The 17,323-nt window shown below is 52.3% G+C and overlaps 1 protein-coding gene across 1 annotated transcript in view; it reads right to left on the bottom strand.

Annotated features, from left to right (window-relative positions):
* Positions 1-17,054, bottom strand: part of LOC144890750 (uncharacterized) — a 58,143-nt gene extending 41,089 nt beyond the window's left edge. Inside the window, exon 1 of the mRNA XM_078772547.1 lies at positions 16,941-17,054. The gene's annotated coding sequence lies outside the window, so the exon portion shown is untranslated. The remainder of the gene's footprint in view (positions 1-16,940) is intronic.
* Between the last annotated feature and the right edge of the window lie 269 nt (positions 17,055-17,323).

Below are 17,323 nucleotides of genomic sequence, written 5' to 3'. Positions count from 1 at the left end.
CATCAAAGAAATTCGAGACAATGTCTTTCAAAGGGTGTCCGTGTTGAAAAGATACATAGGATTCTGAAGTTTAATCAGAGTCATTGGTTGAAAGAGTACATTGATTTTAACACACAACGCAGGATTGAATCAAAGAATGATTTTGAGAAAGACTTTTATAAGTTGATGAATAACGCTGTATTTGGAAAAACGATGGAGAATGTTAGAAAGAGGCAAAACATTCGTCTATCAACATCATGGAAACAAGCATCAAAATTGATCAACAGACCAAGCTTCTCGAGAGTAGAAGTTTTTACAGAAAACTTTTGTGCGATACATTTGATGAGAGAAAGCATTGAGATGGACAAACCTATTTACATTGGTACCTCAATACTTGATTTATCAAAGTCCTTGATGTATGATTACTTTTACAATAACTTGAGGAAGAAATATGATGGTGAAAATGATGATTGGAAAGCTCTTGGTGAAACGTCATCTCGGGATATGCTCCGCAGGTTGGTCGGAGCGATGAAGAGAAGGACAAGTTCTGGTGTGCGATAGAGAAGCTGATGGAAAACGTGAAAGATGAGGAAGTTGTTGTGGTAGGAGGAGACCTAAATGGACATGTGGGAAGGAGCATGGATGGTTTTGAGGGAGTTCATGGGGGTTACAGATATGGTGTGAGAAATGGAGAAGGTGAAAGGATTTTGGAGTTTGCTGATGGAGCTGATTTGTTGATTTGTAATACTCAGTTCCAGAAAGAGGATAATAAGCTTGTTACATACACGTCAGGTGGGTCGACGACAACCGTTGACTACCTGATGGTGCATAGGCGAGATAGGGGGCACCTCCGGGACACAAAGGTGATCCCAGGGGAGAAGGCTGTTTCACAGCACCACTTGGTTGTCTGCGACATAAGGGTGAAAGGTGCGAGGAGACCTCGGCGGGTGAAGTACCAACCGAGAATGAAGGTGTGGAGGTTGAAAGAGGTGACAGTAAGGGGGGCATTAAAAGAGAGGCTGAGTAGGGTAGAGGATGATGTGGTTGAGCTTGAAAGTGGTTGGATGTCAATGAAAGCTAGTCTGTTTGGAGCCGTTGGTGAGGTATGTGGATGGACAAAAGAACCACCGAGGCACTCGGAAACATGGTGGTGGGATGATGAAGTTGGAAAGAGGATTGACGAGAAGAGGAAGAAGTTCAAGGAGTGGCAGAAGGCGAAGGGTACGGGAGCAGAAACAGCAGAGCATGAAAGTTATAAGGCAGCCAAGAAGGCTGCAAAGAAAGAGGTAGCAAAGGCGCAGGAGGCATGTAGGAAAATGTTCGGAGAACGCTTGGATTCGGAAGAGGGTCAGAGAGCAGTATTCAGGATTGCAAAGCAGATAGCAAAAGAGAGGTGTGATGTGATGGGGGTGAGTTGCTTGAAGGATGAAGTGGGACAAATCGTTGTGGACCAAGATGGAATTAAAGGAAGATGGAAAAGATATATGGAAATGCTGTTGAATACAGAGAATGAATGGGATGGCAACATAGAGAGTAACCCAGTTTTAGGACCGGCAGAGAAGATAACTGAGAAGGAAGTTGAGGAAGCGATAAAAGCAATGAAGTGTAGAAAAGCGGGAGGGCCGACTGGAGTTGTGGGAGATATGTTGAAGGCAGCAGGAAGTTGGGGTGTGAAGAGAATGACAGAGATCTGTAATCTGGCAGTGAAAGAAGGCCGCATTCCAGTGGTTTGGGAACTGAGTACCCTCGTCCCTCTATACAAGGGGAAAGGTGACCCTCTAGACTGTCTAGAGTGTGGCTCGTACCGAAAGATAAAGTTATTGGAGCATGGAATGAAGGTATTGGAAAGGGTGTTGGAGAGGAGGATAAGGAAGAAAGTGAAGATCGACGAAATGCAGTTTGGATTTATGCCAGGAAGAGGAATGACAGACGTGCTTTTTATTGTGAGGCAGTTGCAGGAGAAGTACATGGAGAAGAGGAAGAAGTTGTTTCTTGGGTTTTTTGATCTGGAGAAAGCATTCGATAGGGTTCCACGCAAAGTATTGACATGGGCAATGAGGAAGTTAGGAGTGGAGGAATGGTTGATCAGAGTAGTGATGGCAATGTACAAAAGAGCGCGCACAGCTGTAAGGACGAAGGATGGGAACAGTGGTGAGTTTGAGGTGAAGGTGGGAGTGCATCAGCGGTCGGTACTAAGTCCACTACTATTTGTAGCTGTGATGGAGGTGCTGGCTCAGAATGTAAAGGAGGGTTTACTGTGGGAGTTGTTGTATGCAGATGATCTGGTGTTGATTGCAGAAAGTATGGATGGACTGAAGGAAAAGATGAACAAGTGGAAGGAATGTATGGAGGCAAAAGGTCTGAAGGTGAATATCGGAAAGACGAAGCTGATGGCAAGTGGTAAAGCATGTTGTGAGGTGGAAAGAACTGGGAAGTGGCCCTGTGCTGTGTGCAGGAAGGGTGTCGGAGTGAACTCCATTCAATGTACAATGTGCGCTGAGTGGGTTGATTAAAAATGTAGTGGTCTGAGAGGGTCATTAACCAGTGTGGCAGCTACATTCAAATGTAAGGTGTGCACAGAGGGAGCTGCAGATGGAGGAAATGTTGAGTTGGATCTTGGAGACGGCGTGAAGCTGGAAGGTGTGAAAACATTTTGCTACCTCGGAGACATGCTGAATGGAGAAGGTGGATCAGACTCGGCTACGGTTGCTGGAGTGAGATGTGCATGGAAGAAGTTTCGGGAACTGAGTGGCATGCTGATGAGGAGGGGAGTGACGTTGAAGCTGAAGGGAAAGGTGTATGCTGCATGTGTGAGAAGTGTTATGATTTATGGGATCAAGACATGGGTAATGAACGTAGAGCAACAACGAAGGTTGGGTGGAAATGCGAATGGTTCGATGGATGTGCCGAGTATCATTGAGAGAGAGGAAGACAAATGATGAATTGCGAAAAATGATGGGAATAGAGCCTGTGATTGATGTTGTGAAGAGGAACAGGTCGAGATGGTTTGGTCATGTGTTGAGGAAGGATGAAAGTGACTGGTTGAGAAGAGTGATGGAAATGAATGTAGAAGGAAGTAGAGGACGGGGAAGACCGAGAAAGACTTGGCTAAAGATGGTGGAAGAAGAAATGCGGGCAAGGGGGTTAACGAGGGGAGATGCAGAAAATAGGGCAAGATGGAGAAGATTGTCATGGGGACCGCAAGGCTAACCCCCGCTCTAGCAGGGAAAATGGCCTTTAAATGCATGTTGTTGTTGTATGTATAAGATATATATAAGTGATAAGATCATGGGGTTAGGGATTTTAAGGGGTTAAAGCCACCTTTTTATGAATATATAAATGATAGAACCAAGTATTGACCAGACTAAAGAGTGGAGGTGTAATCAACCTTGGTATATAAATGAAAAACAAAATGAATGTGAAAAATATCAAATAAGTCTTATTGAAAAGGCAACTGGTAAAAAAGTTCACAAAACAAATAAGAGAATTAATTTAAATACCGGTGAGTTGGATGAGATGGTGAAGAGAGTTGTAAGAGAATTAAATTATTTCCCACACATAAACAAATATTTGTCGGATCATTGTTTGAGTGGTCTACTAGATGATCTGCCAGTGTATAAGGACCTGTGCTCAGTGTCAATAGTATAAGAGCCAGAAGGATCATAGGTTCATAAGGCTCGAATGATCATAGGTTCATAAGGGTAGAAGGATCATAGGTCCACAAGGGTAGAATGATCATAGGTCCATAAGGGTAAATGTTAGGAGGTTCATAAGGGGGTGAGAGGGAGCAAATATTTGTAGGATCATTGTTTGAGTGGTCTAATGAACAATATTGAGGATAAAAGTAGGTGCTATAGCTAGTATGTCAAAAGGTCAAAAGGTCCGTAAAGATCAGGGTGGCAGAAATAGAGGTGTTAAGGGGAAATGAGGGTGAGAGGAAAATTAACATGTAAGTGAATGGAGAAATGATGGGTGGTCCAGGAACAACATTTATTCCCTACTATGGGCAGCTTAACATCATTTATGGCCATTTATAACATATGGCCATTACTATGGGCATTGTTTTTTTTTTTTTTTTTTTATGGGCAGCTTAACATCCATCGAGGGATGGGCACAAACAATGGCGAATCGCCCCGCCTGTGAAGCATGGGTTTGACGGTTCATTGATTGGTCGGGATTCAAACCCAGGTTAGGCAACCTAGAGGAGAGGGTGTGTACATGCAGGCCATCCTTCCAGCCCATGTAACTCTCTACTGCTTTGCAAAGTGAAGAATCATTGTTGTTGATAGACAGTCCAAGACAAGTGGATGTAGTGAATGATTGTTGTTGATAGACAGTCCAAGACAAGTGGATGTAGTCAATGATTGTTGTTGATAGACAGTCCAAGGCTAGTGGATGTCGTGAATGATTGTTGTTGATAGACAGTCCAAGACAAGTGGATGTAGTGAATGATTGTTGTTGATAGACAGTCCAAGACAAGTGGATGTAGTCAATGATTGTTGTTGATAGACAGTCCAAGACAAGTGGATGTCGTGAATGATTGTTGTTGACAGACAGTCCAAGGCTAGTGGATGTAGTGAATGATTGTTGTTGATAGACAGTCCAAGACAAGTGGATGTAGTGAATGATTGTTGTTGATAGACAGTCCAAGACAAGTGGATGGAGTGAGTGATTGTTGTTGATAGACATTGATGTGCGTGCAAAAGGCCCCACATACGACACAACCAGTTGCCGTGGATGGGGAGACCTCACATGTACCTCCTCCTGTGGTTGGGAACATAACACGTTGACCTCCTCTCGTGGATGGGGAGACCTCTCTTGTACCTCCTACAGTGGATGGGGAGACCTCTCGTGTACCTCCTCTCATGGATGGGGAGACCTCTCGTGTACCTCCTACCGTGGATGAGCCCTCACATATACCTCCTACCGTGAATGTGGAGACCTCACGTGTACCTCCTCCTGTGGATGAGGAGCCCTCACATATACCTCCTACCGTGGATGGGGAGACCTCTCGTGTACCCTCCTCTCATGGATGGGGAGACGTCTCGTGTACCTCCTCTCATGGATGGGGAGACCTCTCGTGTACCTCCTACCGTGGATGAGGAGACCTCTCGTGTACCTCCTACCGTGAAAGAGGAGCCCTCATGTATACCTCCTCCCATGGATGAGGAGCCCTCACGTATACCGCCTCCCATGGATGGGGAGACCTCATGGGTATCGCCTCTCGTGGATGCGGAGACCTCACGTGTACCTCCTCACGTGGATGGGGAGATCTCACGTGTATCTCCTCCCGTGGATGGGGAGACCACGTGTATCTCCTCCCGTGGATGGGGAGACCTCACGTGTATCTCCTCCCGTGGATGGGGAGACCTCACGTGTACCTCCTTCCATGGATGGGGAGACCTCACGTGTAATTCCTCACGTGGATGGGGAGACCTCACGTGTACCTCCTCACGTGGATGGGGAGACCTCACGTGTATCTCCTCCCGTGGATGGGGAGATCTCACGTGTATCTCCTCCCGTGGATGGGGAGACCTCAGGTGTATCTCCTCCCGTGGATGGGGAGACCTCACGTGTACCTCCTCCCGGCTCCCAATGCCGCACCAAGTGGGATAGCCAGACAGGTATCAAACATTTCTCCAACACCAATTAATAGTCACTTGTGCCAGAAAAACAATTCTCACAAGATTGAGTTATTTTTTATTCTCGTGTTATAATGAGCAGGTTTTTAAATGTTTTAACACCTCTCCAAGGTGCGAAATCCCACATTCTCGTAAGATTACTCATTAGAGGAAATCTATTTGAAATACAAAATGTCGGCTCATTGGAAAAGCGAGGGGATCGAGGGTGGAAGACAATGCGCTTGTGACGGTCGGTGGGGACAATGGGGACAACACTTGCAGGCACCAAGGGGGTGAATAAACATGGGGGGAGGGAAGAAAATGTGACAACCTTCCAGGACATCGTAAGACTTGGATAAATAAGTGTCAAAAAGATTGTGGAATAAATCCGAATTATGTACGTGGGTATCACACTGAATAGATTAACCAGAGGACGAGGAGACGGGTTTCATCCAGAACCGTACAGCGTAGCAAGTACTCAAACATTTGGCGTCGCAAGTACTCAAACATTGGGCGTCACAAGTACTGAAACAGCGGGCGTAACAAGTACTCAAACAGCGGGCGTCACAAGTACTCAAACAGCAGGCGTCACAAGTACTGAAACAGCGGGCGTAACAAGTACTCAAACAGCAGGCGTCACAAGTACTCAAACAGCAGGCGTCACAAGTACTCAAACAGCTGGTGCAGCAAGTACTCAAACAGCGGGTGCAGCAAGTACTCAAACAGCGAGCGTCACAAGTACTCAAACAGCGGGCGTCACAAGTACTCAAACAGCAGGCGTCACAAGTACTGAAACAGCGGGCGTAACAAGTACTCAAACAGCGGGCGTCACAAGTACTCAAACAGCAGGCGTCACAAGTACTCAAACAGCTGGTGCAGCAAGTACTCAAACAGCTAGTGCAGCAAGTACTCAAACAGCGAGCGTCACAAGTACTCAAACAGCGGGTGCAACAAGTACTCAAACAGCGGGTGCAGCAAGTACTCAAACAGCGGGTGCAGCAAGTACTCAAACAGCGGGTGCAGCAAGTACTCAAACAGCGGGTGCAGCAAGTACTCAAACAGCGGGTGCAGCAAGTACTCAAACAGCGGGTGCAGCAAGTGCTCAGACCGCGGGTACAGCAAGTACTCAAACAGCGGGTGCAGCAAGTACTCAAACAGCGGGTGCAGCAAGTACTCAAACAGCGGGTGCAGCAAGTGCTCAGACCGCGGGTGCAGCAAGTACTCAAACAGCGGGTGCAGCAAGTACTCAAACAGCGGGTGCAGCAAGTACTCAAACCGCGGGTGCAGCAAGTACTCAAACAGCGGGTGCAGCAAGTACTCAAACAGCGGGTGCAACAAGTACTCAAACAGCGGGTGCAGCAAGTACTCAAACAGCGGGTGCAGCAAGTACTCAAACAGCGTGTGCAGCAAGTACTCAAAACAGCGGGTGCAGCAAGTGCTCAGACCGCGGGTGCAGCAAGTACTCAAACAGTGGGTGCAGCAAGTACTCAAACATTGGGCGTCGCAAGTACTCAAACAGTGGGCATCACAAGTACTCAAACAGCAGGCGTAACAAGTACTCAAACAGAGGGTGCAGCAAGTACTCAAACAGCGGGTGCAGCAAGTACTCAAACATCGGGCGTCACAAGTACTCAAACAGCGGGTGCAGCGAGTACTCAAACAGCGGATGTAGCAAGTACTCAAACAGCGGGTGCAGCGAGTACTCAAACATCAGGTTCAGCAAGTACTCAAACAGCGGATGTAGCAAGTACTCAAACAGCGGGTGCAGCAAGTACTCAAACATCGGGTGCAGCAAGTACTCGAACAGCGGATGTAGCAAGTACTCAAGCAGCGGATGTAGCAATTACTTAAACAGCGGATGTAGCAAGTACTCAAACAGCGGGTGTAGCAAGTACTCAAGCAGCGGATGTAGCAATTACTTAAACAGCGGATGTAGCAAGTACTCAAACAGCGGGTGCAGCAAGTACTCAAACATCGGGTGCAGCAAGTACTCGAACAGCGGATGTAGCAATTACTTAAACAGCGGATGTAGCAAGTACTCAAACAGCGGATGTAGCAAGTACTCAAACAGCGGATGTAGCAAGTACTCAAACAGCGGGTGCAGCAAGTACTCGAACAGCGGGTGCAGCAAGTACTCAAACAGCGGATGTAGCAATTACTTAAACAGCGGATGTAGCAAGTACTCAAACATCGGGTGCAGCAAGTACTCAAGCAGCGGATGTAGCAATTACTTAAACAGCGGATGTAGCAAGTACTCAAACAGCGGGTGTAGCAAGTACTCAAACAGCGGATGTAGCAAGTACTCAAACAGCGGGTGCAGCAAGTACTCAAGCAGCGGATGTAGCAAGTACTCGAACAGCGGATGTAGCAAGTACTTAAACAGCGGGTGCAGCGAGTACTCAAACATCAGGTTCAGCAAGTACTCAAACAGCGGATGTAGCAAGTACTCAAACAGCGGGTGCAGCAAGTACTCAAGCAGCGGATGTAGCAATTACTTAAACAGCGGATGTAGCAAGTACTCAAACAGCGGGTGTAGCAAGTACTCAAGCAGCGGATGTAGCAATTACTTAAACAGCGGATGTAGCAAGTACTCAAACAGCGGGTGCAGCAAGTACTCGAACAGCGGATGTAGCAAGTACTCAAACATCGGGTGCAGCAAGTACTCAAACAGCGGGTGCAGCAAGTACTCCAACAGCGGATGTAGCAATTACTTAAACAGCGGATGTAGCAAGTACTCAAACAGCGGGTGCAGCAAGTACTCAAACAGCGGATGTAGCAATTACTTAAACATCGGGTGCAGCAAGTACTCAAACAGCGGGTGCAGCAAGTACTCGAACAGCGGATGTAGCAATTACTTAAACAGCGGATGTAGCAAGTACTCAAACATCGGGTGCAGCAAGTACTCAAACAGCGGATGTAGCAATTACTTAAACAGCGGATGTAGCAAGTACTCAAACAGCGGGTGCAGCAAGTACTCAAACAGCGGATGTAGCAATTACTTAAACAGCGGATGTAGCAAGTACTCAAACAGCGGGTGCAGCAAGTACTCAAGCAGCGGATGTAGCAATTACTTAAACAGCGGATGTAGCAAGTACTCAAACAGCGGGTGCAGCAAGTACTCAAACAGCGGATGTAGCAAGTACTCAAACATCGGGTGCAGCAAGTACTCGAACAGCGGGTGCAGCAAGTACTCAAACAGCGGGTGCAGCAAGTACTCAAACAGCGGATGTAGCAAGTACTCAAACAGCGGGTGCAGCAAGTACTCAAACATCAAGTTCAGCAAGTACTCAAACAGCGGGTGCAGCGAGTACTCAAACAGCGGATGTAGCAAGTACTCAAACAGCGGGTGCAGCAAGTACTCAAACAGCGGATGTAGCAAGTACTCAAACAGCGGGTGCAGCAAGTACTCAAACATCGGGTTCAGCAAGTACTCAAACAGCGGATGTAGCAAGTACTCAAACAGCGGGTGCAGCAAGTACTCAAACAGCGGATGGAGCAAGTACTCAAACAGCGGGTGCAGCAAGTACTCAAACAGCGGATGGAGCAAGTACTCAAACAGCGGATGTAGCAAGTACTCAAACAGCGGATGTAGCAAGTACTCAAACTGAAGATGTAGCAAGTACTCAAACAGCGGATGTAGCAAGTACTCAAACAGCGGGTGCAGCAAGTACTCAAACTGAAGATGTAGCAAGTACTCAAACATCGGATGTAGCAAGTACTCAAACAGCGGATGTAGCAAGTACTCAAACTGAAGATGTAGCAAGTACTCAAACAGTGGATGTAGCAAGTACTCAAACTGAAGATGTAGCAAGTACTCAAACAGCGGATGTAGCAAGTACTCAAACAGCGGATGTAGCAAGTACTCAAACAGCGGATGTAGCAAGTACTCAAACTGAAGATGTAGCAAGTACTCAAACAGCGGATGTAGCAAGTACTCAAACAGCGGATGTAGCAAGTACTCAAACTGAAGATGTAGCAAGTACTCAAACAGCGGATGTAGCAAGTTCTCAAACAGCGGGCGTAACACACACTCAAACAGCAGCAACTACTCAATGTGACTGCTCAATGTGACGACGTCGGTTTATGTTCAATCGAATATGGCTGCTGACACAAATGACTGACCGATGACGTCATCAATTAAATTCACCCATACATCATGAAGAAGATTAGACAGACACGGCTCCATCTAATCTTATTCATTCACATGGGAACATGGGACAGGCACGGCTCTATGTTAAAGCGCGATGCTGCGCGCGCTAATGCTTACGCAAGGAGCAAGCGGACAACGCGGTTCATTAAAGGGTCTTTATTGAAAGTACTCAAACTGCAGCACTAAGCTGCTCAGGGCTGCGCGCCCCGTGTATATCGTGAGGCCACGCCTCTCTCCCTGGCGTGGCCCATCCCCACTTGGTGTGCGGGGTGATGTCACCACGTCAGTGCTTTCGTGTCCGCCACACGCGCCCCCCCAGAATCCCCGCGCACCTGAAGGGTCAGTTTGCGGGGCAAACGGATGACCCGGCCGAAGCGCCCCCTGGTGACTGGCGGCGTCTGGGATGCAGGGATGCCATCTGGGATGCCTCCGGCTGCAGGACCGGGGGGCGGCGTGGCGGCGGGGCTGGGCGGTGCCGGGGGTCCGCCCGCAGGGGGGCGGCCCCGACGTGGGGGTCGGGCCACTGGCGGTGGATGGTCCACGTCAAGGTGGGCCGGCTTGAGGCGGTCTACAGAAACGCGGTCAGGAGTACCGCCGATGTCCAGGGTGAAGTGCTTCGCCCCGGTCTCCAGCACGCGGAAAGGCCCGTCGTACGGGGGCCGCAGTCATGTCCGGTGGGCATCGTGGCGGACGAAGACGTACTCCGCCGTGCGAAGCTCCGGGGCGACGTGCGTCGGTGGGTGCCCGTGGCATGCCATTGGCACCGGGGCGAACCTCTGGGCGGTCTCTTGCAGAGCGGAGCGCTGCTGTGCCGCGGACCATGGTGCCGTGGAGTCGGGGAGGAACTCGCCCGGCACCCGCAGCGGTTGCCCGAAGACCAACTCCGCCGCGGATGCGCACAGGTCCTCCTTGGGCGCCGTCCGGAGGCCCAGCAGGACCCAGGGGAGCCTGTCGACCCAGCCGCCGTCGCGGAGGGTGGTCCGGAGCACGGCCTTCAATGAGCGGTGAAATCGCTCACGCAGGCCGTTAGCCTGGGGGTGGTAGGCCGTGGTTCGGTGCAGCCGGACCCCGAGCCCCTGTGCGACCGCCCCCCAGAGCTCCGAGGTGAACTGCGGGCCGCGGTCGGACGAGATGTCTGAGGGGGCGCCGAACCGGGCGACCCAGGTGGCGATGAAAGCCTGCGCGACATCCGCCGCCGTCGTCGATGCCAAGGGCACGGCCTCCGGCCACCGGGTGGTGCGGTCCACCATGGTGAGGACGTGGGTGAAACCCCGCGAGGGGGGCAGAGGTCCCACCAGGTCCACGTGGACGTGGTCAAACCGGCATTCTGGCACCGTGAACGGGGCCAACGGGGCCTGGGTGTGCCGGTGCACCTTGGCGCGCTGGCACGCGAGGCACGTCCTAGCCCAGCCACGGACGGCCTTCCGGAGGCCATGCCAGACGAACTTGTCGGCGATCAACCTTTGGGAGGCCCTCGCACCCGGGTGGGACAGGCCGTGGATGGCGTCAAACACCTGGCGCTGCCAGCCCGCAGGCACGATGGGGCAAGGACGCCCGAGGGAGACGTCGCACAAGAGGGCCGCACCCGCGCCGTCGAACGGCACCTCGGTGACGCGGAGGCCCGTGACGGCGGTCCGCAAGGCCTGGACGTCGGGGTCAGCGGCCTGGTCCGCTGTCATCCGGGCATAGTCGATGCCGAGGTGGACTGCGTGGGCGACGGCCCGGGAAAGGCAATCCGCCACCGGGTTGTCCTTCCCCGTGACATGCCGGATGTCCGTCGTATACTCGGACACGGCCGAGAGGTGACGCTGCTGCCGGGCCGACCACGGCTCGGTGACCTTGCCCATCGCGAAGATCAGCGGCTTGTGGTCGACGAAGGCCGTGAACGCACGGCCCTCGAGCAGATGGCGGAAGTGCCTGACCGCCAAGTGAAGCCCGAGCAACTCGCGGTCGAAGGTACTGTAACGGCGTTCGGGTGGGCGAAGCTGCCAGCTAAAGAACGCCAGCGGTTGCCAAGCTCCACGCACCCATTGCTCGTGCACCACGCCCACCGTGTAGTCCGAGGCGTCGGTGGTGAGGGCGATCGGTGCATCGGGCGCCGGGTGCGCGAGCATGGTGGCGTTAGCCAAGGCGAGCTTCACGCCCGTGAACGCCGTGTCCATCTGCTCGGTCCAGGTAACGTCGCTTTTGCCCGGCTTACCTCGGAGAGCTTCGTGCAGGGGGCGCAGGAGCTGGGCGATACGGGGCAGGAACCGATGGTAAAAGTTCACCATGCCCAGGAACTCCTGCAGCCCTCTGATCGTGCGGGGGCGTGGAAACCCCTTCACCGCCTCCACCTTGGCCGGCAGGGGGACGGCTCCGTGCCTGGTGACACGGTGCCCCAGAAAATCGATTACGGCGGCGCCGAACCAGCACTTTGCGGGGTTCACAATCAGGCCATGCTGGCCCAGGCGTTCGAAGAGCGTGCGGAGGTGGCGTAGGTGCTCTTCGCGGGACGCGCTGGCGACGAGGATATCGTCCAGGTAGACGTAGACAAAATCCAAGTCGCGCAGGACGCTGTCCATCAGTCGCTGGAACGCCTGAGCCGCATTCTTCAGACCGAAGGGCATCCGCAGGAACTCGAAGAGTCTGAATGGCGTGATGACCGCCGTCTTCGGGACGTCCTCCGGCCTGACGGGGACCTGATGGTAGCCGCATATGAGGTCCACCTTCGAGAAGAAGGACATGCCCGCCAAATGGGCGGAAAAGTCCTGAATGTGGGGGGCGGGGTAGCGGTCGGGAGTGGTGATGGCGATAGTCCCCGCACGGTCGCCATCCCCCGCCGGGCTTCGGCACGATGTGCAGTGGCGACGCCCAAGCGCTCTCTGAGCGCCGAACGATGCCGAGTCGCTCCAGGGTAGCGAACACCGCTTTTGCCACCGCCAGCTTCGTCGGCTCGAGGCGGCGTGCCCGGGCGTAGACCGGTGGCCCGACGGTGGGGATGTGATGGGCCACCCCGTGCTTGATGGCCCCCGCCGAGAAGGTGGGCCGCGTGAGGGCCGGGAAGCCGGCGAGGAGGCGGGTGAATGCATCCGCCGCCGGAAGCGTACAGATCAACGTGGCCGGAACCGAACCGTTCGGCAAGCCGCTTGGCAAGCCGCTCGTTGAGCTGCTCGACGAGCTGGGCAGCGCACAAGCGAGCGAGCTGAACGTCTCGGCCTGGACAAGACGTCTGCGCTTTACGTCGACCAGGAGCCCATTAGCGCACAGGAAGTCCGCGCCAAGCAGTGCCATGGGCACATCGGCGGTGACGAACGTCCATCGGAAAACCTGCCCTCCGAACCGCAGAGAGAGGCAGCGTTTTCCAGATGTACGGATGGGCGTCCCGTTCGCGGCAAGCAGCGCGGGGCCCCCGCCCGCGGCGTGCTTGTCTGACGTACCGGCGGGAACGACACTCACCTGTGCTCCAGTGTCGCACAGGTAACGGCGCCCGGATAAGGTGTCCGTTATGAACACCAGGCTGCTCGAACGGCCGGCGCTCATCGCCACTATTGAGCGCCGGCCCGGGCGTTTCCCGACCTGTTGAAGGAGCATGGCGGATGACATTGCCGAGCCTCGTGGCCAAACTTGGCGTGGTACCAGCACCAGGTGGTGGAGCTGGAGGAGTGTGGCTGGCTCCGCCAGGCCGGTGGAGTTGGCGGGTTTCCCCGCGGTGGCGGTTTTCGCCGCGGCGGTGGGCGGGGCGTGGCGGCGGTCACGAGGGGCGTATCAGCATGCTGCGTATGCTGTGTAAGCTGATGCTGTGGATCAGTATCATCAGCAGCATCAGCAGCATCAGCCTCGAGGTCCGTGACGGCCGCACCGACTCTCGCCCGCGTATCCGAAGCCGCGAAGTACCTGTCCGCCTCGGCTGCCAATGCTCGGGGTTCCGTTAGCCCGGTCCCGGCCAACGCGAGGTGAACCTGCGCTGGAAGTTGGCGACGGAAAAGCGCCCGGAATAGAGAACCGGGGGCTTCGTCGCCCAACAGTGACAGCACATGGTCCATTCGGACCGACGGGCGCGTGTCGCCGAGCTCGGGGAGATCCAGGAGGCGGTCGGCCCGTGCGTCGTCCGTGAGGCCGAACGTGGCTAGGAGTAGCCGCTTGAGTGCCTCGTACTTGTGGCCGTCCGGTGGGTGGCGAAGGACGGACACAACTCGAGCGGCCGTGCCGGGCCCGAGGGAGGCGACGACGTGGCAGTAGCGCGTGTCGTCGCCAGTGAGGCGCCGAAGCTGAAATTGGGCTTCGGCTTGAACGAACCAGACTTCGGCCTGGGCCTCCCAAAATTCGGGAAGTTTAATCGCCATTGCCTTGTCGTTTGCCATTGCAATGGCGTCGTGTTCAGAAGGATCGCTACGGCAGATCCAACGTCGAGGTCACCATATAAAGCGCGATGCTGCGCGCGCTAATGCTTACGCAAGGAGCAAGCGGACAACGTGGTTCATAAAAGAGTCTTTATTGAAAGTACTCAAACTGCAGCACTAAGCTGCTCAGGGCTGCGCGCCCCATGTATATCGTGAGGCCACGCCTCTCTCCCTGGCGTGGCCCATCCCCACTTGGTGTGCGGGGTGATGTCACCACGTCAGTGCTTTTGTGTCCGCCACAATGTAATCTTATTCATTCACATGGGAATGTGGGACAGGCACGGCTCTACGCAATCTTGGACAATGGGCCCGTTCACACTCACAGGGGGAATGGAGGAAGGATGGTTCATGCGCTGAACGCGCCGGCTTTGTTGTTCGGGAACAGCTCGCCCGGCGTGGCCCTCTGCGGTCACAGCCCGTCCCTCGATGAAGGCAGGCAGGCAGGGAGGAGGGATCCTCGCAGCACGTATCTCGAACAAAGGCAGGCAGGCGAATATGCCCGTCTCTCGCCCGGCACGGCAGTCCCTCACAGCGCGATTTATATAACGGCGTGCTTTCGCCCTCGTAACTCAACAGAGGATCTGCCTCAAGCTCAACCGAGCATTTAACTTGTAACTCAATTCAACACAGCGCTTCGAACTGGTAACTCAAACTCATCACTCAGCGCAGGGCCTCCTCAAAAACTCTCACTTGTTCAGCGCACCTCTCCTCAGAACTGAGAACACGTTCAAGCGCCTCTCCCCATAACTGAGGTGGGGTTTTTTTGGGCACAGCGTTATATTGCCACGCCCTGGCCTGCCTCGATTGTTCCAAAACACGCCTTTTGACGCAGTGCTAAGCCACTCCCCTCGAGCCCTGATTGGCGGCTCATGCTTACCGGTCACCGGTCACTCCCACTTCTCCTGTCCCACCTTCCTTCGGCTTGCCTCGACTTGTCAGGCCGGCCTCGTGGTAATTTGCGCCAAAACTCAAAGCATCGAGGCGGCATAAAGCATTGGAAGGGGACCTAACTCTCATTATTCTACTCAACGCAAAACTACACAAAGGAAACGTCTACGCTTACAATTACTAAGAAATAACTGATCTTAAACGAGGCTTCATGTTGTAGTGTGACTATGAGGGGAAATTAACCTTTTATTGCAAAAACACAAAACCACAACAATATATATATATATATATATATATATATATATATATATATATATATATATTGTTACTTGTGTATGTGGACACCCGAACATCGAATATCTCACTCCAAATTCATGGGCATTAACATGAAGTTGGTCCCCGCCCACCCCCCTTGCTGCTATAACAGCCTCTACTCTTCTGGGAAGGCTTTCCATGAGATGTTGGAACATTGCTATGGTGATTTGATTATATTCAGCCACAAGAGCATTAGTGAGGTCGGGCACTGACGTTGGGCGATTAGGCCTTGCTCGCAGTCGGCGTTCCAATTCATCCCAAAGGTGTTCGATGTGGTTGACATCAGGGCTCTGTGCAGGCCAGTCAAGTTCTTCCACACCTATCTCGACAAACCATGCCTGTATGGACCTCGCTTTGTGCAACGGGGCATTGTCATGCTGAAACAGGAAAAGGCCTCCCCCAAACTGTTGAAAGTTCCCCAAGCTGTTGCCACAAAGTTGGAAGCACACAATCGTCTAGAATGTCATTGTATGCTGTAGCGTTAACATTTCCCTTCACTGGAACTAAGGGGCCGAGCCTGAACCATGAAAAACAGCCCCAGACGATTATTCCACCTCCACCAAACTTTATAGTTAGCACTATGCATTCGTGCAGGTGGCGTTTTCCTGGCATCCGCCAAACCCAGATTCATCCGTCGGACTGACAGATGGTGAAGCGTGATTCATCACTCCAGATAACGCGTTTCCACTGCTCCAGTGTCCAATGGCGGTGAGTTTTACACCACTCCAGCCGACACTTGGCATTGTGCATGGTGATCTTCGGCTTGTGTGCGGCTGCTCGGCCATGGAAACCCATTTCATGAAGCTCCCAATGAACAGTTGTTGTGCCGACGTTGCTTCCAGAAGAGGTTTGGAACTCGGTAGTGAGTGTTGCAACCGAGGACAGACGAGTTTTACCCGTTATGTGCTTCAGTACTCAGTGGTCCTGTTCTGTGAGCTTGTGTGGCCTAACACCTCCCGGCTGAGCTGTTGTTGATCCTAGATGTTTCCACTTCACAATAACAGCACTTACAGATGACCGGGGAAGCTCTAACAGGGTAGAACTTTGATGAACTGACTTATTGGAATGGTGGAATCCTATGACGGTGCCACGTTGAAAGTAACTGAGCTCTTCAGTACGGCCCACTCTACTGCCAATGTTTGTCTATGGAGAGTGCATGGCTGTGTGCTTGATTATATATACCTGTCAGCAATGGGTGTGACTGAAACAGCCGAATCCACTCATTAGAAGGGGTGTCCGCATACTTTTGGTCAGGTAGTGTGTATATATATATATATGTATATATATGTGTGTGTGTGTGTGTGTGTGTGTGTGTGTGTGTGTGTGTGTGTGTGTGTGTGTGTGTACAGTCATGGCTAAAAATATTGGTACTGTTACGTGTTCCTCCCCGACCTCCTGGTCTTGGTATACCTCCGAACCCGAGAGCCACGGCAGAAAAAAATGTATTACTCCGTGTCAAAATCAATATCGAAACCACACCAATGGTTATCAACAAAAAAAGAATATATTAAAAATCACACAGGAATAATGATACAACCATGATAGCCAGCCACCATACAATCAATATCTTAAGATGGTACCAGCTGTTAAAGTAATCGAACTCACTGTTCAAAGTACATGGAAAGAACCTCCTCAATGTCTCTATAACCTTCTCCAAGGCGAAGTTGATTCGCTCCAGCGATCGCGAGAACAATGTCCGATCGCGATCAATAGAGGCGTAGGCGGTCGAAGCGACACCAAAAGTCACGTGGTCCAACACCCCACAAACTCGCGGCAGTGGAAACGGAACTCCCAAAGACGCAAACCAGACATGCCCATGCACCGTTCAATCAGCGAAACCGCAGTGCAATCTTCAGGCGCCGCTTTAGTATACACTCAGCCCCGGCAGACCGCCGGAGGGTGAGATCAGCGGATGCGGCAAAAACCTTTTCCAGTGAACGACGCGCGAGGGTCCAAAATGGCGGCCGGCTCTTGCTCGAGCCACAGCC

The sequence above is a fragment of the Myxine glutinosa genome, chromosome 2 (assembly GCF_964187855.1).
Source record: "Myxine glutinosa chromosome 2, kmMyxGlut1.1, whole genome shotgun sequence".
Lineage (NCBI taxonomy): Eukaryota > Metazoa > Chordata > Myxini > Myxiniformes > Myxinidae > Myxine > Myxine glutinosa.
Note: the sequence above shows the minus strand (reverse complement) of the source record. Positions and strands in the feature narration are given on the sequence as shown.